Source organism: Alligator sinensis, unplaced genomic scaffold (genome assembly GCF_000455745.1).
Source record: "Alligator sinensis unplaced genomic scaffold, ASM45574v1 scaffold247_1, whole genome shotgun sequence".
Taxonomy (NCBI): domain Eukaryota; kingdom Metazoa; phylum Chordata; order Crocodylia; family Alligatoridae; genus Alligator; species Alligator sinensis.
In genome coordinates, this window is record NW_005842002.1 from 2911758 (window position 1) to 2936714 (window position 24957).

The 24957-nt window shown below is 43.3% G+C and overlaps 1 protein-coding gene across 2 annotated transcripts in view; it reads left to right on the top strand.

Annotated features, from left to right (window-relative positions):
- GABRB1 (gamma-aminobutyric acid type A receptor beta1 subunit) overlaps positions 1-24957 on the top strand; it is a 297024-nt gene that overhangs the window by 259165 nt on the left and 12902 nt on the right. The gene's annotated exons all lie outside the window — the stretch shown is intronic.

Sequence of the window (24957 nt, forward strand, 5' to 3'; positions counted from 1 at the left end):
GTCATATACTTAGACTTCAGGAAGGCCTTCGATATGGTATCCCACCCCAAACTGGTGAACAAGTTAAGAGGCTGTGCCTTGGATGACTACACAGTCCGGTGGGTGGTGAATTGCCTAGAGGGTCACACCCAGAGAGTCGTGGTGGATGGGTCGGTTTCGATCTGGAAGGGTGTGGGCAGTGGGGTCCCGCAGGGCTCAGTTCTTGGACCGATACTCTTCAATGTCTTCATCAGCGACTTGGACGAGGGAGTGAAGTGTACTCTGTCCAAGTTTGCGGATGATACAAAACTATGGGGAGAAGTGGACAAGCCGGAGGGCAGGGAACAACTACAAGCAGACCTGGACAGGTTGGACATATGGGCAGAAAACAACAGAATGCAATTCAACAAGGAGAAGTGCAAAGTGTTGCACCTAGGGAGGAAAAATGTCCAGCATACCTACTGCCTAGGAAATGACCTGCTTGGAGGCACAGAAGCGGAAAGGGATCTTGGAGTCCTAGTGGACTCCAAGATGAACATGAGTCGTCAGTGTGATGAAGATATCAGAAAAGCTAATGGCACTTTATCGTGCATCAGCAGATGCATGACGAACAGAACCAAAGAGGTGATAATTTCCCTGTATCGGGCGCTGGTCAGACCGCAGTTGGAGTACTGCGTGCAATTTTGGGCACCGCACTTCAAGAGGGATGTAGATAACCTGGAGAGGGTCCAGAGAAGGGCCACTCGTATGGTTAAGGGCTTGCAGGCCAAACCCTATGAGGAGACACTAGGGCATCTGGACCTCTTCAGCCTCCGCAAGAGAAGGTTGAGAGGCAACCTTGTGGCTGCCTATAAGTTCATCACGGGGGCACAGAAGGGAATTGGTGAGGCTTTACTCACCAAGGCGCCCCTGGGGGTTACAAGAAATAATGGCCATAAGCTAGCATTATGTAATTAGCACTTTTCAAAAACACAAGAACTCCAAGAATTTCTGCATTGATGGACTCAGAGTTCATTGATTCTCTGGCCATTCAGAAAAATAAACATGGGAAATGAAAGCAATAAGTAATTTCAATACAAATCAGTCTAAGATTGTAAGCAGAGCGACAGAAATGAGTTTTTCTGAGGCACTTGTGGCTTGAGTAGGGGCTACAAATAAGCTTAATAGATATCATGCTATGCATAGGTCTATATAAAAAACAGCAGTATAGAGAATGTGAGAATTGGAGACTAGAAAATAAGAGGATCTAAAACTGAATAAATTTTAACTTAAAAAAATGTTATTTAAAATATTGATATTTCCAGTTTCAATTAGTTGCATTTTCATTTTATATTTGATATCATTAATTTTGAAGGAATCTTCTGCAAGTACAGTCTATAAATATGTCCTGACAACATGCATTAATTTTCTGTGTGCTTCAGGAAGTTCTCCTCCAGGCATGAGCAGCACCAATCCTCCAAGGCAGCAAATTCTGTCAGCCATTGTGCTGAATTCATCACCAGCTGTAAGCAAGTTGTAATTCAATTCATATCAATGGTCAATCCACACACATCTGTCAGTAAACGTATCACCCTTCCCTTCACATCAACATCCACCTCATCATTACCTCCTATCCCTCAATACAAACCCCTCTCCCCCCCTTTTCAGGAGCACCCCATCATAAATCTCGTACCCAGTTCCAGTAGTGCTCTACCTTTTGGCTCCCCCACCTGTATGAATGGCATAGGGTCAGTTCATAGCTGGAACTGGGCCCCGCACTGCCCCCCAATTAGGCCAGGACAGAGCCCCATACTGCATGCCCAACTTAGCGTGCAGGGCCACAGCCCATAGAGGTCCCCAGAAATCTGGGGGCTGGAGCTTGAGTACCCCTGCTCTATAACATAATTTTCACATAGCCCCACTTTCAAAATAATAATCCACAGAAATTCAATTCACTGCTAAAGTAGAGATCTTTGGATCAATATTCACTTCAGTTATGATTCAAAAATTGAGACTTATCCTATTCCCTTCTAGTCAGTTGTGAAGGACCCCTCCCCATGGCATTGGAAGTGGAGCACTTCTGAAGGTGAGGTATGATTTAGACTAGACGAGACCATGAGGAAGATGTAGAGGCAGAAAGGATTTGGAGTGAGGTCAGCAAATATGCCACAGAGGAAAATATATAAAGTAGAGGTGGGCAAAAGTGTTGCTGGCCAAACCACAACAGAATTTGCTTGTTTTGGTGTTTTGGGGGTTATTGGGTTGTTTTGGATTTTTTGTTTGTTTTGGGAGGGAAGTGGGGGAGGGTGTTAAATTTTCAGATGAGCCATAGAAGCAAGAAATAAATTATCTGTAAAGCTCATAACTCTGCAGTCCTTTCCACAGCCACACACTTCCCTAAGTTGCTCTAGTAAAAAGCCACAAAACTATTCTACTGTCATTCTTTTCTTGACCATTTCTTCCTTCACCAAGAAGTGATTAAAGCTTGCATTTAATTTATTCTTGATAAAGTATATTTCTATTTTTATAGTGAGTGGTACCAAAATGCTGAGTGGTCCAGTTTTAAATACATTTGCTTTTAACATTTATTTTTAACAAAGTTTCACATTTGGTAGAATAAGGATTTTAAAAACAGTAAGTAGTGAGCATACAGCAAGTTAAAAAAAAAGTAGATTCATTACCTGCATGCTTGAAATAGGAAAGCTGGTTAGTAATTACCAGGAATGCAGTAATTGCAATTAACTGTGCAGCACTCCATGGGGCGACTATGTGAATCAAGCCAAATAAGGCATTCATTTAGTGAGATTTTTAAAGCAACCTCTGCATCATGTGTTGCACTGACCCTCATTATGCAATCAGATTGTTCTGGATTTTTATTGCTACACTCATCTTCCTTCTCCCAGCCACTCCTTAGTGTGTTATTCTTTGTGTCTATCACTTTTTTTACTCAGAAATTTGTAGCAAAATTACTAGGTCTAGATCAATGGTGCTTAACCTCTGCTCTGCAGGCCAGATCCAGACCATACAGCTGTGGTCAGACTGGTGCATGCTGGTGAGCTGGATCACACTTATGGACCAACCTTATAAAGGATCTGGCCTGTGGGGATAGAAGGTTGGGCACCACTGGTTTAAAGGGATAACACTGAAGACAGGCCATCCCCCAAAAGCAGCCCCAGTCCCCCAAAAGCTGGAGCGTCGTAATTACCATGCTCCAGCAGACCCCAGTGTCACACGTATCAGTGTCCCCATGCTGGAAAATGCTGGCAGGAACACTTTAGCTAAAGCTTGTTTGATGAGTACCCCGCTGCCATTTTTCAGCATGGGGACACTGATACACATGATGCTCCAGGCACTTTAATTAGAGCGGCTCCTCTAGCCATTCTAATTAAAGCACCCTCTCCCCCCGACCCCCGTCCTCAGAACCCCCCCCCCCCCCCCCCCCCAGCACATGTATAAATGCCACAAGAGAGGCATTTATTTAAATTGAAACAGTCATTGTAACTGATGCTAATATATGTCAGTTGAACCTGGATAAAACAATGGCACCACAGAAAATCTCAAGAAACCTTATATAGCACAATTGTTAAACCTGTCTTTTTATACTAATATGCACTCTGGACACTAACAAAGGCAAATGGAGAAAGGCTGCAAGTGTTTGAAATCAAAGTGCTAAGGAAAATATTTGGCACAGTACAAGAAAACAGGATGGAGGATTCTTGTGCAAAATAAGAGCACAGAAAATGAAATGGCAGGGTATATCACAAGAAATAACAAGAGAAGTCATGAAAGGCAGATTTTGGAAGCAGAGGCAGAAGCTATCAAACCCCAAGGTAGACCAAAGTAATGATACAAAATGACCTTGATCAAATAGGCAAAGTTGCAACAAGGTGGAAGAGATTGTGCAAGATAGGAGAAGAGGAAGGTGGTAGTTAAGGTGATTATAGGCCCTTGAGATCTGTAAGAGCAGAAAAAGAGAGAGGAGATTCTATAGCCACATCACAGAAGGCAAGATGTGGAGGGCTGTGGCCAGGTTGCTTCAGCGTTTTAGTGCTTCTAGATTAGCAATCAGAATTTGGAAATTACCAGCTGCTAGCTTGTAAATCTAACTTCCCTTAAACCTAAACTGTCTTGAGATGGTCACAAAGGTATAAAAAGCAGGAGCAGAGATCATTCTATATTAGCTCAGTAAGGCCTTAAATTAGGTTGCTATGTTATGGCACCATACTAGTGACCGGTTGACAAGAAAACTTTAACTGATTACTTGGAACAGGGATCCAAAGGGCTAGAATACAGACTGAACAACAGAAAAGATCCCCGCCCCCCACCCCCACACACATAGGATTAAAGACTATTTATTAGAAAGAAATTCTAATCGGTTTCATAGTTGTTTGTGAGTTCAGTGGAAGATGCACACATGCACCGGAAACTCAGAATTTTGCAAAAGCATAACCCGTATACATAAGCCTAAATGGCCTGGGTCCTTCATACCTAAGCGACTACCTCTTCCCTTATGTTTCTTCACAATGTCTAAGATCAGACGAGAGCAACTTCCAGCAAGTTTACTCAGGGAAAACACTTAGGAGGTCATTCTCAGTAGTTGTTCCTTAGCTTTGGAACTCCCTTCCCCTTGAGACCCGTCAGAGTCCAAGCCTGGTCATCTAGTGAAAAGAGTTAAATTCTGGGAGTATTGTCTGGGTCACTGCTCAATCATTTACAACTATATTTTAATACTTTAATACATTATAAGTTATCTTGTTTTTAGTGTAAGCCACCCTGAACCTTTTCTGGGGGATGAAGATGTATTAAATAAATAAATAAATAAAATCTCCAGAGGATATTCTTAGGACTTGCAAATTGATGCAGTTCTAGTGGTCACTGGATACGGAAATTATAGAAGACTTTCAAATCTCTGAGAGCTACAGAGTCTTTCCAGATGTGCCAAATTGTCCCAAAAGTTCACATTATACAAAATCTGACATTCATGGCCTCAAAGAGGACAACCACCAGAACTCAAGATTTCTGGTCTGGTCTCATCATTCTTGACAGGTCTTTTTATTTAGAAAGGAAAATACTAAATTTCTTAAACTGAAAGCAACAACAGCATTAATGATGCCATTAAAATACAGTTTTCTTCATTATGGTTCTCCTGTTCCACTTTTGCCTTTTTTGGCTTCCCAGACTTATGACAATACTTGATTTATATTCAAATATCACTGCAAATATCAAACAGATTAAGAAAGCAAATGTCAAACAAATTCCAACTATTTCATTTTACTATTTCATGCCAAATGATGTTTTTTATTTTTCAACTTAAAATTAATTTTAAGGAAAATCAGGATACAGTTGTGGCATTCAAAATGAAATATTTCATTTGCAGGTCAAATTGAAGAATTTTGGTTGACCAAAACATTTTTTCTTCAACATTTCAAAGTTGCCAGTTCATTAAGAAGCCAGTTATTCACTTAGAAATCCCAATGAAGTTGTCAAGTGATTGTTATTCCTTCTTACCATAAAGCACCCTTGTGCTAGCAGGACATCAGGCTAACAGTTGCCCTAAAGGTAACCTTCCATTAAAATGTAAGCAACTAAATTAAGGAACTAACTAAAATAAATGTGGCAATAATAACCAAACATACAAATGTCAGGCAGATAGATATACTACTGATTCATACTCTGTATCAATACACTGCAAACAGCTTTTGGCCCTACTTACTTAGAAGACAACACGGATGGATGTAGATTCCAATAAAACAAAAGGACAGCTGTATCAAAATGGGAGGGAAATCTGCCTGGGAACCAAATGAAGAGCTTAGAAGGAAGATATTAATTAGTCCAGTGAAAGGGCAAGATGTGTACACAGTGGGCGCTTCTACACAGACATTTACTGCGAAGCTGCCTAATTAGCTCCACACTAAAGTCTCTGTGTCTAACATGTGAGGCCTTATGAGGTTGCAGTAAACTAAAAATCCACCATAGGACAGTACTTGTAAATACAAGTACTATCTTGTACAAATACAAAGTATTATCTTACTGCAGAGTTCCTTACTGTGTAGCAATGCACGTATAGATGCCGACAGGGCTTACTGAGGCATGAGGGTGCTTCAGTGTGAGTGACTGTCTGCCAGCTAGTCCCATACTGAAGCACCCTCATGCTCCAGCCAGCCCCTCCACGGCACACTGAGCAGGATCAGAGCAGCCCCAGGCTGGCAGACTGTCCCCCAGGTCCCGTGCCAGCTGAGGCTGCACTACCCCGATTCAATGTGCTGTGGTCCTGGGTGCACATGTTAACAAAGTGCCCAAGACCAATAAACTCTTTTCACAATATGCACCAGAGTTTATTTCTTCAAATTAATTGCACATGTAGACACACCTGTAAAACTAAACAAAACTATGGACCACGCAATAACAACTGAATCCTTGACAGGGATTACAGAATATACTTTCCAAGAGGCTTACGATCATTTATTTATTAGCTTTGTAAAGCAATTGATGTTGGAATAAATATGAATCATGGCTCAAAGATATAATCATACGTTGCAAACAGCAGGAGAAGATGGAAACCCCAAATGAGGAAGAAAACATGAATAGACGGGGCAAATCCAGGGCAGATTAATGAACGGGCCCACAGAGACCAGACCCAGGGCCCCCTTGAAGCAGAGGGCCCTACCAGTTTGGAAACCACCACTGCTACTGTTTTTCTGCAGGCACAGCTCAGTCAAAGCAGGCAGCACTCTGTTGGCTGCCAGGGGACCTGTGCCATCATTGCCAGAGAGAGAGGGGTGCAATGCCAGTCAAATCTGAGAAAGGAGACACACAGCAATATTCTTGGTACTGACCAGCCTCCTCTCTCCAGCAGCTACTACAGTGAGTGATTCAGAGGTTTTGCGGGGCAGGAGGAAGGAGGAGTGTTGTACAAACCCCTAACAGGAAAGGGTACCACAGCCAGAGGGAAGGAGAAAAAGAGGCAGCTGGACAAGGTGGCCCTGCTCTTCCTTCAGCTGCCAGGACTGTGTGGAGTGGACACTGAGCAGCTCACACCACTGCCAAGACCACTGGTGGGGTGTGGGAAAGGAGGGGCTGTTAGCAGGTCCTACAAGAGAGAATAATGGGAGTAAAATTGTACTTACTAGACTCCCAAGCTCAGAAGTATGATCATTCTTTCTTAATTTACAGTAAACCAGACATTTAAAATATAATGAATGCAGCCTGTTCATGTATTTATGCCTTTTTCATATTTTGTTGCATAGTTAAATATGGGCCATTTGCTATCATGGCTGGTAGTCAAGGCAATGATCTTCAGGCCTCATGTTCTCTGGGCTCAGGAGCCCAAGAACCCTTTATCTGTCCGTGAGACAAGTGATGGGAAAAAGTAAGAATTTCTGTTTGACTTGCATCATTTTATGCAGACTATATTATAGGCAACCTTAAAGGCAGGATGGCTTTGTGTGAAAGTAAGAAGGAAGGGGTAATAAATAGCCTCTTTAAGGCGTTCTGCCTTCTTTTGAGTTTGCAGAAATAGATAGCTGAGGGCCAATGGACAGACCAGTGCATACCAAGAAGAGGAAAAAGGAATACAGTGGACTCTGTTTCAGTGCAGAGCCTTAGGACCCAGAGTATGCACTTATCTGTACTTAATGTAAATGTAAATTCTGCGCACTTATCTGGTCTGTCTATAAACAAAGCATGCTGTATATAAGCCCAGTCTACCAGGCTGAGCCCTCTTTCCCCCCAGGTAAATAACCCTTTGCCAGGATCAGCAGAGGAGCAGATTTTGTTGTCTATTGTGGGCCACTGTGCTAAATTCATTTACTGGAATATTGTGCTAGAGCATTTTCCATAACCACAACATTGGTCGGTGTAGCCAGGCGCTAGGGTGCCTGCTACTAGAAGTGCAGGGATAACCCTTCAGGTGCCAGCTGCTGAGGCAACCAAAGGGAGCTAATGGCTTACACCTGCCTAGCCAGCTGAAGAAAGGGGCAGGGCCTGGCCCCTATATAAAGCACAGGCAGGAGGCCAGAGGCAGGTCCCCTACCAACAGCTAAGGATGAAGGAGTTCCCCGCCGGCGAGGGCGAGGGCGAGGGCGAGGGCGAGGGCGAGGGCGAGGGCGAGGGCGAGGGCGAGGGCGAGGGCCTGGGCCTGGGCCTGAATGTCAGAGCAGCATTGGTCACTGCAGTAGGAGAGAAAACCCGGTAGGCCTGAGCCTAGTTATAGCTAGTGGCTTATGTTTAAGTTGCTGCCAAAGAGGCTAGTGTTTATGTTGCGGTTTATGTTTGCTATTGTAACACTGGTGGTTTGGGTGAGGCTATAAGGGGATGGAGGAGGCCTCATAGGGGGCTCACGGCAGAGTGAGGACCCTAGCCCCAGTGTGGGCGTAGAGAGCCCCAGGAGAGGGGCAACATTATTGAGCGGAGAAGGGCCCCTGTGAGAAGGGCGGTGTACGGAGAAGGGCCCAAGTGTCAGAGGGGTGTAGGCCAAGACAGTGTTGTACACGCATAGGCTGGAAGGCTTGGGTACACAGAACAGTAAAAGCAGCAGAACTGTAGCCAAGCAAAAGAAAGGTAACCTCCCTATAAAAAACTCATATACCATCAAAGTCGTGGCGGGCGAGAATAGGAGAGTGCAAGTCCAAAGCTTGGCACAGTAAAGGAGGCAACAGGGGAGAGCACAGTGACCCTGACATCGCTCCTGCCACAGTCAGGATGTCAATTGTGCTGTTGGGTTTTGCTGCTGTTTGTTTTTGTTTGCTTTCTCCATTGCAGGTTACTAAGTTAAGTTCAAGTTGCTGCAGTGTAGCAGGTCACAGGTGTCCAGCACAAATACTCATTCAATAGGGGAGCTAGTTTCCTAGTAAACCAGAGTTTGAAGTGAGGCCAGGCAAAGGCTGTGACAGCCTACAGGTTTTATTGTGATCTTTCTGTTTCAATGTGTTCATGCTGTTACAATGTTGTATGCCTCAGTTTACCTGTAAAGTTCATGCATGGGGGGAAAAAAGAGTTAATAAGGTCTCTACTATTAAGAGAGCAGCCTACATGTAGACAAGATGGACCTCTAGCATTAACAGAGGCTTGAACAGCTTTCTTGCCACATCAACAAAGGTGGGATGACAAACAACACCCAAGAAGCTTCAGAAAAGCTGAAGATGATAAGCATGACCATAGGTATGGAAAGGTGAACAAGCAAAGTGTCTGAGGAAAGAGCCTGGGGAAGCAGCTGTGGGGATTGTGGTTAAGCAGACTGGAAAGGGAATAGCTAAATAACTTGGGGATGCTCGGGCAGTGCAAGCTGAACTGGAGACAGAAGGACTGCTTAATCCTTTGGAGGGGACAGAGTCTTACTGTTCTATAATCTGCCCCAATTAATGGTTGTATTACAGAACAGGTATCTGTTTTGCTGCTTAGAACTTCAGATTGCATTTGTTCTCCCTAACAAGAGAGAACAAAACAAGATAGAGGGTCCAAGGGATGGACCTCATCTGGCGTACACTGCGATCGCTCCAATGAAGCTATAGAAGTCACGAAAGCTATAAGAAATTACCAGCTAAAGACTTAAAGTCTATAAAATAAGTAGATGAAGACTACACATGAGGACCAACTTAAATGTTAAGTATGAAACTATGCACAGATCTTGTTTTTACAATTATCCCAGTTACACAAATTAGGTAGATATGTAACGTATTACCAAATTCACCTGAATCCGAGACAAAGTTTCTTTCCCCCATTTAACATGGGGGGGGAATCCCCATCTTGGATTCAAGTATAAGGTAGTGGAGGAAGAAGGCATGGGGTAGGCAGCTGCTACATCTCTGGCCCTAACCAGGATTTAGGGTCAGAGTCAGAGCCACAGCTGCATCCTGCCCCTGCCACCCCATCACCTCTGCTCCCAAGGTGTGGAGGGGCAAGGGTCAGGCTGCTTGGCTCCTGTACCACCTGCCCCACCTGCCCTGTTACAGTGGTGCAGGGGACAAATTTAAAATGACCTCAAGTAATTATAATTTTCCATGTATAGAATCTAATTTTTTTAAAATGTTTATGCATAGAATATAACTATTGGGGAGTCATCTTAAATTCATGGTCATCTTGGATTTGGATAAATACAGTATGCGAGCCAGGTGTGCAACTTGTGTGCTTGAGTTATTTGAAAACCTTAAGAAAGTAACAAATTTTGCTACTGTTAATATCGGGAGGGTAACTGAATCAACATGACTTCTAAATAGAAGTTAATAATGGACAATACCTGCTGGAAGATTCATTTGGATGTGAAAAGAAAGGCTTCTAAAGCTTTCAGTGATCTTTTAGCAGCTGGGTTATGAATGATCATTAGATCAGGCTCATTCATTGATTAGCAAAATGTGAAAGCATAATAAGATAAATTTTCTCTCTAAAGTCTTAACTCAATTACTCAGAGATGTGTGGACCCAAGAACTCTGAAGAACTAGTTACCTGTCATCTTTCTTTGAGCCACAAAGAAAATATGACAAAGGCAAAAAACTAAGACAGATAATTAAAACATTGCTCCTACAATGTCAGATGCATGATTTCAAGCCTTGATACATACTTGTACAGAAAACTGTCCTCACTCAACCCAGCTGTGATGAGTAGCCAGCCATTTGGTTTGGAGAGTCAAGGGCAGCCAGATGTGACTATAGTGCTATCACCCTAGTATTTGTCACTGGTTACTAAAACAGGGCTGCTTTAACTGTGTTGGCTCAATGGAACATGTAGACATAGGGAGGGTTTTGTAAAAAATGCAATATCATGCATTAACAAGATACTGCACAAAGAAGTAGTGTCTGAGACGTGTAGATATCGGAGCAAAGGAAAATGATATATTAAGATCAATATGTTAGCTGGAGTGACCCAGCAAGGGTTTCTCTTCTGTTTTCCAGAAGAAATATTTGTCGGGAAAGACTGACAAAAAAAACAAGAGTATCATAAGATGTCCTGTAATGATGAGGGCATTCATACTTGAATGTCCTATGAACTACTGATTGTCCATTCCACTGCATACATTTTGTGTTAGTGTAACTCCATGGATGTCATTACCATAAATGCAATGCAAGGCAGTAAATACTCAGATCCAGCATTTCCTGTGTGAGGCCACAAGTGTTAGTTGTTCATTTCTACAATACATGTTCTACTGAACAATGTTTTCATCTGTTGTGACTACAGTAACGCCTAGAAGGCCTTAGTAAGGAACCAGAGAGACCCATTATGCAAGGTATGAAAAAGATTTTAGGCAAAAAAGGAAAACAGACCCTGCTTCAAGGACCACTGAGGCATAATAGGGAACAAGACATACAGAAGAGAATAAAGAGGAGAGAGAAGAAGAATGAAGTAATAGTAAAAACCTTGACTAATTCACAGTAAGCAATGGTCATAACTCATTGCCTGTCTAGGTTGGGAAGCTAAACAGGTGACCTTAAAAGAAAAAAACATACTGCAGTATTATTCATTTTAGACCACAAGAACTTTGCATATTGCTACATCTGTTAGATTTATTATTGTTCAAGAATTACACCATCTCTTTAAATAACTGACAACTACTTTCCTTGTTAGACTCTGATTGTCAGCCAACTGTCCTCCTTCAGTCTTCATTTGGAAACATGTTGCTCCACATCCTAACTTATGCCCTCAGTTCCAACCTACCTTCTATTACAAGACACTACAATACACCCTCGTTAGCATCAGTTTGTACTTCTCAATGAAAAGCATGAGAGTCAGATATTTATATCAAAACTAAAACAAATGATTGGCTTTGTGATGAACCAACTATATATGATGGAACCAGTTTAAGAAATGTTCAGGGCTTCTGTTTTCCCAGCTAGACACATTGGATCATACATTTCCCAGCAATATTTTAGGCATTGAGCTACTGTTCACTGCACCACAGTGTATGTCATTTTATAGTGTACTGAGAAACATATTCATGACAAATGAGGGGGGGAAAGGCCTCACCTATTTGCAAGAATATGAACAGAATGAAGAGAAATCCAGAGTTGTATTAGCAGTGTTATGTAAGAACTTTTCTTTTGACTAGATAACTGCATCTAAAATATTAAAGTCAGATTATAAAAAATCTATTATTTCTAGTGTAAAATCAGATCACATCTTTGAAACTATCTAGAAAAACTGTTAAACCCAAATTAATCCTTTATATGCATCTTAGTGGTTAATTACAATTGCATATATTTAACTACTTAACATACATTTTTATCCTGAAATCCTATGCTCTGCTAACATATACTAATTGCTATTGTAATCCTTTAAGATACAAACTTTTTAAGGTTCAGTAAATCCTAAATTCACGTATAGGATTAAATGTACGAAGGTAGAGAATAAATTAAACTAAAACTCAAACCTGCAGAAACTCCACTAATGCAATCAACTGGTTTCTGCAAAGATCTGCAACAACTACAAGTTACCCTCACTTTATGCGAGTTCTATATGTGTGAATTCACTCTTATACAATAACCCTTTTTATACCAAAAATTTGTTACATGCAAGGTTAAATTCACTGTGATGTGATTGGTGTGGTGGAAGCCTGCAGTCAGCTGCTTTGTGCACTGCATTGTAGAAGTGACACACTCCAAAATGTAGCCTCCTGTATGGATCTGTGCTCCTCGCTCATTGTCTGCGACGTTTCTATAGTTCTCATCCCCATTATGGTAACATTTACCATCACCCTGTGCTTGTGTGTACTGTTTACTGTTGGTGAGTACCAAAATTGTTTTGTAAAAATCATAAAGGGTCTGGGGGTCAGTACAGTCAAGGTCTTGAAACATATCCCTATTTGTTGCATTGTAAAGTGGGTTCCCTTTGTGCAAATTTGAGTTATGTGCTGTTTTCCAGGAACACATGAACAGCATGAAGTGAAGGAAACCTGTACAGCAGGTCTTAAGTGCCCCCTAGTGGTCCTCTCCTCTATTTCATCTCAATGATGGACTAACAATAGTAAGAGATGATAAAGCTAATTATGGCTTAATAATATTGCCAAGTTTCTCAAATTCATATAAACCTTCTGCTACACATTCTTCAAATATATTTTAAATGTCATGTGTCTGCGTACTGGTAAACCAGTTCACTGTTATTCACTATATTTGGAAAGACCCATTTTCAGAGCAGCATTTTTTCAAACAAATTGAATTAGATTAATATGCATTTTAAAATTCAATAAATTGTAATCAATTTCTTCCCAACATACTAGGATACACATATCCAGAAAAAGATTTACATTTGCTCTAGTCATGCTGTCACTTCAGCATTTTAGCTTAAAGTGCAATCATCCTTGCCAGTTATTGGAAATATACTGCCTAGGACTTCAGATCCCCAGTCTTTGACTTGGTTTTATAATCCTTTAAGGATTTCACTAGGTTTATATTTGGGCAGCTTTTAATTATAAATAACACTTCGCTCCCCAAGAAAATTCAAGCCTTTACAAATAGTGACTCTGCCGCACACGCGCGGGTGGGGGTGGGGAATCACACTCTTGAGGAAAAAATGCTGCTGAGGGAATACACAAACAGATAAGCTCAATGAACAAACCGGCATATTTTAGTACTGGCCTTAATCCACCCCAGAACCATTTTCTGCTATCTTTATGCCTTTTCTGCACTCGGGAAGGTTAAAAGTGTACTGCTGTGGGGAAGGACATTTTCTTGTTACCTGCCAACCAGAAACATTGACTGCTCCATGCTCAGTTTTTCTTACTTTATGTCACTAAAGCTCTTCACCAGAAATTGAAAGTCCCAGATACTTTACTAGGCAAGTTCAGTGATTAATTCTCAGTCCTGAGCTACAAATAAGTTTCACTCTTTAAACTCTTCCTAATCTTATCCTTTCTTAGATCTTGCCTGGGCTTTCCAAATCAGACACTCAATGCACATGAAATGCTGGAGCCAAAACCTTCAACCCCTTATTCTTCTGAGAAATCTTTAATCCTAAAAACAGTGCCATTCACACACACCAACTGAAATGCATATATTACATAATGAAAGATGCACAGCATGGTGAAACTGATATCAGTGCAACCTGTGTTGTCCACTAAAATACATACATCCCATTATGTATTACTAATAGTAGAGCAGCCTTCCAGGGGCCACAATCAGAATCAAGAACCTGCTGAGGGAGGCATTTATTTATACAAACACATTTCTCATTAAAGGACCATGTTTCCATTTTCCTTTAACTGCACAAAACTTTAACCATTTAGGCTTAACTTTTCCATGCCAGATGTCTGCCTCACACTGCTTTAGTTCCAGCTGAAATGATTAGCTGTTTCCAAGAATGAAGGTAGGGAAAAACTTGTTTTTCTCATGTTAAAAAATTCTGGCAACCTTTTCTGTGGAAAACTCTGTATCCCCAAGACTGTAACAGTAGTTTGAAATATGGTAAAGCCAAAGCCTTTGCATTGGGGACATGGTTTGGCTGTCCTTGCAGAAGTCTACCCAAATGTGGTCAAATTATAAACCTTTGAAATATTATTCAACATGCTTAATACATACTACTTCAATTTTTGTATCTAAACTCCCCAAAGATGCTATCTATAGTAACTGTAACTTTGCCTGTAATCGCAGCTATGGGTTGTTTGCATCCAGAGCCACAGACTTGAAACAGGCACCTCAACTGAAATCAGGAATTGTGTTGTGTTCCTAGCAAGCACCCTGCTCTGGCCATTTACAGGAAGACAACACCAGAACTAAGTGCACAAAAGAGGGCAAAACAAGCATGGGTGGGAGATGAATGGGGACTACCTAGCTGAACATGCAACCTGGGACCAAGAACAAGGGGATGGTGAGTAGTAGGGATGCACCAATAGACATTTAGGGGTCGATACCAATAGCAATTTTTAAGAAAGTATATCAGCCAATACCAGTCTGATTTCCAATACTGGCCCAGCAGCTTGGAGAGCTGCATCCAGCTGGTAAGTCTGCTGTGGTGGAAAGGAAAGGGGGAGGGAAGGGGCATGGGGGAGCAGATCAAGGGCCCTATGGTGAGGGAGGGAGTGGGACTAGGGAAGGCACTTTCCAGCCACGGCAGGGTGAGGCATGGGACAGAGCTGCACTGGCTCATTCTGAGGCTCTGGGGAGGAATGGGGCAGCTCCCACTACTGCATGCACCCGGGAAGACATGGGGGGCATGTGTCCCCCAGATCTGCATGGGGCAGAGAAGGCTGGAGCTGGGGCCAGGGCTGCACCAGGCTCTTCCCAGTGTGGGCTGGCCCGGGCTGTGCTCAGGGTGGGCAGTGGCTGCACTGGAAGGACGGCTACGAGGGGAGGGGGCGGGGCTGCAGCCACCCCAAAATTTGCCATAGCACCCCCCAGTCCTCTCTCCCATTCCACCCCAGCTGGGCAGCACCTGCCCCAGCATCAGCCCCACTCCCACTCTCACCTTGGGGGGCCTGATCTATCCCTTTCCCCTCCCCTTCCACCACACCAAACTTACCAGCTAGACACAGTTCTCCAAGGTGCTGTGCTTCTTGCCGCCTATGTGCTGCACTACAGCTGCGCACATGCATGGGCCATTTACTGGCCAAATTAATCGACCACATCAGGCCAATTTCTGATACAGTCAATTTTCTTTATATTGGTGCCAATCCAATATCAGATCGATGTATTGGTGCACCTCTAGTAAGCAGGGGTGAAGAGTGGTGAGAGAAGCTTGATGAAGAGCTGGGGAACGGGGAATAGAGAACTGGGGTAGTTTAACAAAATTCTGGGGTAGAGTCAGAAGGGTAGCTACAGCTAGGAACCTATCAGAACAGGGAGGATGCATGCTAAATGAGAAGGTGGGGAGAGGGACTGCGATTTGTTGCCCCGATTGTTTTTGCTTAGGAACTGTCACAACCCAAGGGTGTGATTTTGTGTGCGCGCGCTTCGGCACTGCTAAATTATTTCCCGCCACTCGGAGCTTTCTTTGCAGGGTGCATTTAGCGATTGGTTTGCTAGCCGTATAAGAGGCTTGAGCGGTTTCCGCCCAAGTTGGAGGACTCCACAACCATCTGGAGGAGGAGGACTTCACATCTTGTGGAGATCTCTAAGCGCTGTGGAGCCTATCAGACCCAGCGTGTACCTTGAGAAGGCTATAGGGGTCTGATCAACCTCTGGCCTTTCCCCGTCGCCAAACGATCCCTCGACAAACCCCTTCCCTGCGCACAAGTTCCACGGAGACTAGCAAACTTCGTGTGAGTGTATTCAGAGCTCTTCTCCAAGTTGTTTTCTTCAGTTGACACGACGGGCTCATGTGTTCAGAGCCTTCAACCGGATTGGGCTAGAGGTTCGCGTGGAAGGAACTCTTGTCCGCCTCTCTTCTTTTTCTGTCTGTAACTGCAACTCAAGCAAGTTTTCCTGCCTGCACCGCGACCATCTATGGTGTAAGTAAAATAATCTTTAATCAACCGCTACGTGTCCGTGCCTAATTCTAGTCCGCTGGCCTGCATTCCCCAACCCACGTGCCAGGGCTGCTGGCCACAGCCCGCCGCACGCCCCCGAGGGCCTCAGACCACTCCTGGCCCACACAGGAACATTGCACAGTGACTGGCAGTGAATGTGGAAGAATAAATCCAGAGGAATAAGACTAGGATGTCCTGGGACCAGAATAAGAAGCCTCAGCAAGATAGACTAGGATGAGGTAGTCAAGAGTATGACTGTAACTGAGCCAAGTGGTAGGGAGTGAAGAGAAGAGATATGATAGAGACAAGGGCAGGTTGAAAGGGAAGTAGCAGAAAAGGTCAAATTTGAGCAATGAACAAAAAAGCCTATTCCTGCTAGAGCACACTTCTCTCAAAACCTGGAATGATGCCCAAGCCTCCCAAGTCTCATCACTCCTTTGCTGGCAGCCATTACCTGTGAAATCGGCAGCATAACTAGGTTGGGGGGAAAAGGGCATCAGCCCTGAACACCAATTCAGAAGTGGCAGCAGCTGGGGTGGAGCCTGCATTTGGCATTAACACCCTTCCTTGCCCCTCACTGCCCAGCTCTAAGCACTGAGTTTAAAAACTAGGAAGGTATTCACAAAATGCATTAAAATATAATCACGTTATGAAATATTTCAGAATCATATGCAAGTTCTTTTTACATGAGGGAGAGACGGAGACAGAGAGAGAAGATCATTAATTAAAATCATAGTGGGAAAAGTATTATTGGTTGTGTGACACTTGCCATGCCCTTAGGCTGGTCATGTTGAACTCAGACTCTGAATTATTTTTTTTGCTGTTTTGTTAGCTTCCTCGCCCCTTTCCAGGGAGCAAATTGCTCTTCCTGTCTGTTTGGCCAACAAGCTGTGGGTAGAGTTAGGGCTTCTTGAATTCCCTGGTTATCTATGCTTTGCTTGCATCCTAGAGTACCAGGCACCTGGCCAGTAATTTCCCTATATTTCCTGGACAGAAGATTAAATGGGACCTTACAGCTGTCTCACTCACCTGCATACTAGGGGTGTGCAAAATGGCAGCGTTCTGTTTCGACCAGTGTTTCGACATTTCTACGGAACAGCGTTTCATTTTGAATTTTGTTTCAGTTCGAAACAGCTGTTCCGTTCCGTCGAAACGGCTAAAATGTTTTGACATTTCGCCCTTGGATATAATGGGGAAGGACAAAACAGCCTATATCTTTGTCATTTCTGGCCTGATTTGGATGAAACTTGAGGAAATTGTAGCCCCGTATAAAGGCATGAGGCCTGCCAAGTGTCAAGGAGATAGGTGCAGGGGGTTTGGAGAAACTGCACCCCAAAATCTTAAAAGCAAAACTTGTGTCACGTGTATGTGTTAAGCCACAGCAAGGTCAAAACCACAGGCATGCTAGCCCCTGCTGAAATCAAAGCCTGCCAAGTTTCAAGGGGATAGGTGCAGGGGGTTCAGGGAAATTGCTCCTCAAGCTGCAGACAAGCAAAACTCGTGACATGGGTGACAGTGTGTGTGTTAAGGCGCAGCAGGGTGAAAGCTGCAGGCCTGCTAGCTCCTGCTGAGGCCACAAAGCCTGCCAGCTCTCAAGGCAATAGATGCAAGGGTTCTGGGGCCCTGCACCCCTAGCTGCTGACAAACAAAACTCATGTCATGCGTGCTTGTACAACTGCGTCTGTCTTTGGGCACGGTGGGGTGGAACTACTGCAAGCCTGGCTGCTAGGCCCTGCTGCGGCCGCGACGCCTGCCAGCTGTTAAGGAGATAGGTGCAGAGGGGTTCTGGGGCCCTGCACCCCTAGCTGCTGACAGGCAAAACTCTTGACATGGGTGCATCAGGCAGCAGGACTGAAGATCCCCCATCACTTGCCATCACAGACCGGGGGTAATAATTGACCACAGTATGAACATGAGCCGGCAGTGCAATGCTATAACTAGGTCAGCCAACTTGAGAGCTAGCAGGCTTCGTGACCTCAGCAGGAGCTAGCAGGCCTGCAGCTTTCACCCCGCTGTGCCTTAACACGCAGTGTCACCCACGTCATGAGTTTTGCTTGTCTGCAGCTTGAGGTGCAGTTTCCCCAAAACCCCTGCACCTATCTCCTTGAAACTTGGCAGGCTTTGTGGCCTTAGCAGGGGCTAGCATGCCTGCAGTTTTGATCCCGCTGTGGCTTAACACTTACACATGACAGAAGTTTTATTTTCAAGATTTTTGGGGTGCAGTTTCTCCAAGCCCCCTGCACCTATCTCCTTGAAAATGTGGCAGGCTTCATGCCCTCAGAAGGGGCTACCATTTCTATAAGTTTCATCCAAATCTGGACAGAAATGACAAAGTTATAGGCTGTTTCGTCCTTCCCCATTATAGCCTATAGGCAAAACGTTGAAACAGTGGTGAAACAGCAAAACGTTTCGACTTGCCTCATTTTGTTTTGAGGCTGTTTTGACCATATCTGTTCCATTTCGATTTTGCTGTTTCAACCTCGAAATGAGTGAAAACAGCATCAAAACAAAACTGGTGGCGAAATTTCTCACAGCCCTACTGCATACTCAAGTAAGGGCTGTGTGGTTTTTTTTGTTTGTTTGTTTGGTTGATTGTTTTTTTTTCCTGTGTGTACTCATTTGTGCTTTAAAGGATGGGATTAGATCCGGAGAATGTAATTAGATCTATTTTCAGCTGAATTCTGAATTCACGATTTATGCCATCTACACACACACAACCTGCATTCTGGAAAGGCAAAAGGGAGGTCTGATTTTGGTTTTACATTTAGGCTTTAAGAGAGAAGCTCTTTTTGTCTAAAATTTTTGCAACTGTCATTTGTAACCAAAAGGCCTAATCAAACTAATACTCAGCAATGGACCAGGGACCACACTGTGACAGTCACAATATGTTCATAGGACAGTAAGGCTAGAAGGGACCTCCCAAAGTCATAAAGTCCAACACCCTGCTCAAGGCTAAGTTATCCCAGCCAAGTGGCTGCCCAACCTGCTCTTGAAAATTTCCAGGGATAGAGATTCCACAATTTCTCTAGGTAGCCTATTCTAATGCTTGACTGCCCTCTTAGTTGCTTCTAATCTCCAACATAAATTTCTTTTGCTGCAGTTTGGTCATTTTTCCTAGTCCTGTCCCCACAGCTATAGAGAATAGTCTCTCTCTTTTCTCTTAATAATCACCCTTCAGGTATTTGAAGACTGTTAAAAGATGCACCCCTGCCTCCCTGTTCCCTTCCCCCCCCAAAAAAAATCTTCTCTTCTCCAAACTGAACAGTCCTAGTTGTTTCAGTCTTTCCTCATAAATTATGTTTCCCAGGCCTCTAATCGCTTTGTTGTTGTTGCTCTCTGATGGACTCTTTCCAATCCATCCACATCTTTCTTGGAGTGTGGGGCCCAAAACTGGACCTAGTAGGCCAAGTGAAGCCTCACCAGTGCTGAATAGAGCAAAAGAATTACTTCCTTTCATTTGCAAGTGATACATCTGTTAATACAGTGTTTCCCAAACTGTCGATGCCTAGGACACTTTTTTCTGGATTAAAATTGGTGGCACACTTCACTTACACCCAAAAGGGTTATTCCCCCAAAACAAGTCATATTTCAGTCCCCTTCCAGATGTAATCATACCAGTGCTAAGATGTACTGTTAACAACGCAACTTCATAACTTTACTGAATTTCACAGAATCCCAGCTGAAAAAATCACCAAGATAGATCTAAATTCAGAAAAGATATGGAAGGGGGCCTTGAGGCCAAAAAACTGAGAATCATCATCTCTCTGATGAGAGATGGCAAAGGCAGGATATCACCTTGGTGCGTCCTACTTTTTCTAGTTCCTATTGCCTCCTAACCCCTCATCTGTACCTCAGAGGGTAAAGGCAGTCCCCACTGCTGAGGCTACTCTTCCAGGGTCTCACATCCCTAGCAACTATCCCTGCAGCCCCCTCCCACAGCCCCTGAGAGCATGGGAGGAGTGAAGGGAATGAAAGGCTAGAAAGCACAGCTCTGTGCATCTCCCCACCCACCTGCTTGCAGCAAAGAGGCTGCCTGGGGCAAGAAAGGGCAAGGGAAAGTGGCAGCATTGCCCAGAGAAGCAGCCACAAGTGCTAGCGGAGTAGCTGAGGCAGGTACAGAGTGCTGGACAGGGGAGGAGAACATTTACCTCCTCATACAGTAGGATCTCATGGCATACTTCTGTTGCTCTTATGGCACACCCTTTGGAAATCACTGTGTTAATACAAGCCAGGATTGTGTTAGCCTTTTTTGCAACAAGAGCACATTATCATTTTATGGTCCACTGCAACTTCCACATATGGTTCTACCGCACTGCAACCTAGCCAGCCATTGCTGTATTTGCACAAGTAATTATTCTGTCCCAAGTGCAGGGCTTTGCACTTTTTCTTATTGAATTTCATTTGACTGATCATGGACCATTTCTCCAATCTATCCAGGTCATTCTGAACCCTAGCCCTACCCTCCAGGGTGTCTATAAATACACCCTATTTGGTGTCATCCACAAATTTTCTGAGCATGCATTCAATCCCACTGCCCAAATCATTAATGAAGATGTTAAACAATACTGGGTGCAGGACAGACCCCTGGGGAACTGCACTTGATACCTCCTTCGCACTAGATACTGAGCCATCTAGGACTATTTGTTGAGCATGATGTGTTCATTGGTTCCCTCTAGTAGTCTGGTAGTGATCTATCACAGCAGCACACTACTTACCCCTGCTGTACCACTTCAGCTGCGCTAGCTAACATATTTAAGGGGTGGGGTCTCTAAACCACAACTATAGGAAGGAGAGTAGTGGCCCTACAGAGGCTGCTCTCCGTGTCTCATCCTACCATGAGTGGGAAACCCATGCAAAGGGCTGAAGGAGGTATTTTATGTCCCTATGTTCAGATGGAGAATGAAAATTCTCATCCATAACATGCAAATGTTTTTAGCAGTTCTGCAGAAATGAGTGGGTTAGGAGTGGTTTATTTTTGGACAATATTTTTAAGCTGCCAAATGTATCGCTTGTGACCACTTCCAAATATTCTTCTACTGACCTTTTGTTACCCCTTCTGAGTCAGTCAAAACCCACTCATCATGATGCTTAATACCAACCTACTTCTAAATATGTATGAAAGCACGTAGAATGTACAACAGTTCCAAATTCCCTATCAGCCCAAATTCTTAATCCACTCCTGTTTGGGGAGTTTTTTGGTTTAGTTTTTAATGTTGTCTTGCTTCTGCCCACACTTTCCATTAAAAAAAACCAAACTGAACAGCTGGGGTTTTTTTCCATTTAATGTCCTTATTATCTACAAATATAGTCAGAAGATGAAATAAAATAGTCCTTATGCTAAGATTTTATCTGAAAAATAATGTACACTCTTGATCTGTAAGAGATTCCCAATTTTTAGTTAGGGAATTTTCATTACCCATTAGTGAGTTTGCAGTAAAGAGCTTGCTATTATGGCGGGAATGATTAGAACTTGTCTAAAGCCAGGCTAAAAGTCATTTTCTCTAAATTTACATTCATATTTATATTATTTTCTGGTAACAGGCCCAAAAATGTCATGGAATGCCTAGCCTTTAGCAAAATTCTTTTCCTCTTTAATTTTAACCAATCTGATCCTGCAAAGCAAATTACCCTTAACTCCCACTTGAAATGAGTAGAAACTGAAAGAGATTCGCACCTGGTACATCCCTGCTAGCAACAGGGTCACAAAAAGGGTGAACAAAAGAGCAAGAGTGACAGCTTTGAGAGACTGCCAGTTTTCCTAACAGCAATGATCTGGACTAAAACTGTTCTAAAGTATCTCAAAGTGATTCAGGTGGTTAGCAAATAGTAGCATTGGGCAATACACAAATAGCCAAGCATTTGTCCTTGTTCAATGCATCACAGTACATTTGCATCAAAAGATATTTATTCTGTAAGTTCAGAATTGCTAAGCAGTCCCATGAGTCAGAGCACAAGTTCTGAGTGCTCTTGTGTGATTATTGTTGCCAGGGAAACTAGATCCTTGCCAGGCATCTATTCAGCCTTTCAGAGACTAAGCGATCATAAGGCACTGGAATAGCAATAGACGTCACAAATGTAATTTCTCTACAAAGCAAATATATTGCTGGCGCACAAGACAGGTTTTTAAATCTGTAGATAATGTGTTTGATGATAAAGTATATTTGCCATGGCAAAGCTGCAGTTAACTGTGCTCTAAAGCTGTGAATTCAAACATATGTTTCCATTTAATCTGTGCTATGTAAATTAAGCCTGCCCAAATCTTTACCTCGTCAAGAAAAAAAAAATCTGTCTAAAAATAGCAGAGATTTGCTGTTTCTTCGTCTGGTTCCATTTACATACATTTTGCAGCCCTGTCAATTATGGCATATCCAAGCCATAATTTTTACTGTTGGTTACAATGGTTACCATCGTAATGTCAGTTTTCTACAATTTTAATCATCTTAAAGTGTTTAACCACATTTTATTTTGTAATGCTAATAACAACAGTATTAATGCTAATATTGTAAATGGTATAAAATGGCTGGTTGTGGTAGGAAAGACTTACCCCAAATGGGCAAGGAGCGGAGCTGGCAGGACACCGAGACAGAAAAAAAACCCGGCGAAAGTGAAACCGCAGCGAGAGAAGATGCCGCATTAAAAGAAAAAAGGAAAAAGAACAGATGAGCCAGGAGGAGTCGGGGTCGGCTCCCAAGTTGGCGTGGGCACACTTTATGGCCACGTGCTGGGGCCAATTTGCGGGCTGGCCACCTGAGACTGGCATAAAAGGCTTGGCGGAAGAGCAACTCGGGGAACCAGAAGTGAGTTCCGTGACAGGCCCGGAGCGGCTTGGAACAGAATGGAGCCCCACTGAAGTGACGCGGTGGCTGCCCCAGGAAGGGGCTTTCCAAGATGAACAGAGCCAGACAAGGCTCAGTGACTCGCCTAAAGAAGCACCGTGGACGTTGGACACCTCCAGCCCAGATTGGATCCAGACAGGATCTAAAGGGAGAAGAAGAGACAGATGTCTGAGCCGTGGCAAGTATAGAGCTGAGAGAGAGAGAGAGGCACCAGGGAGCAAGGTAACCCGGGGTTGGGAAGACGCTTAGGCGGGACCAAATACAGTCGGGAAAAACTTGGATGAGGTAACATCCTAATCCGACCATCATAAATTCAGAGGACCGGAACACCAGAGTTTATACAAACCCACTCTAGCAATCCAGAAACAACATCTTTGGTTTGCATTAGGTGGGGTGTAGGGGAGGCAGAGCCACAAGTAGAAAAAACAGTCAGGAAGATTGAAGGAAAGTACCAGGAAGGGTGGGACAAACCATCTTCCTCCCAATTAAAATATTTAATCTTGCTGGAATAATTTATTCCAGCAAGATGTGGCAGTTGAGACCCTCTGGGTAACCTTCCAAGCTCTAACCCAGTAACAGACCTGTCTCTCCCTTAAGCAAAGGTGAAACCAGAAAAAGCCCTATGGACACGATGCATGGGTGAACGACATCGGAGACTACACTGGTACACATTGATCTACCCTAATAGATAAACTAATCTATGTTAGCATCAAATTAAAGAGGATACATGCAGGATTTGGATGAGATGGAATATAATTCTGCTACAAGAACAGATTAAAATAGGTGTGGACTAATTAAAAATTAATGTAACCCACAAATGTCTGGAGGCTACATGCTGTTATCCTTACTATTACTGTGTAGTATCTTCCTTTTGAATTACACCTGCCATTTTCTGTAGGAGATTAATTTCCCAGTTTTTATCACAAATGTTCTGTGCATTGTTTGGTAAAATACTTAATCTGGCTTTCCTCAGCCCCAATCCCAATCCAGTGCCTTAATTGAAAGACTCCTACCAGTGATACAATTATATCCAAAATCACTAGTAAAGAATGTTAAGGCTGCAAAGTCAGCCTTAACATGTATGCCCCAGTCTTCTAACCTCTGTCTCACCTGAATCCAGCTGTCAAAATTCAAATTGGATAGTTTATCCTGCCACTGTGCATTGAAGCCAGCAGGGATGGCATTGAGAATGTAGGAAAGAGGCTCCCTGATACCAGTTATGTTTAGCATCACAGCAGCCTCCAATAGCCAAGAACAGCTTTTCCAGAACAAGTCCTACTTGGTCATTTTAGCCAGAACATGTCTAGTGCATCCTAAACAATGGAAATTAGTTGTCTTTTAAAAGGCAGGTAACTCAGTTGAAGTTACTGGTTTTCACAGAAACAACAAAAGGTACATCCCCAACCCCTCCCAAGTACAAGATTCCTCCCTGACAAATTTCAAGCCCTTGCTCCTGAGCATAGGCTGCTGGAGCTTCAACTAAACGTTTTTAAACAAACTGATTTAAATCTGTGTTAACCTGGGCACAGCAATGGATTTTTCCCTAACCTTATCCCTCAATGTGGCTGAATTGTTTTTTTCCTGAAACTTGCCAAAAAAGGTCCAGCCTGAGGCCTAAGCACAGGGACCCCAGTGTGGCCTGAACCCAGCATAGAAAATTTTAATCTGGATAGCTAATATTCTACAAAGTTGTACATCCTGAAAGCAAGGTCTAATGGGAAGTTGTGTACTACCAACACTGCCTAGAATTAATCTTATCTTGCATTTTGCTTTCTC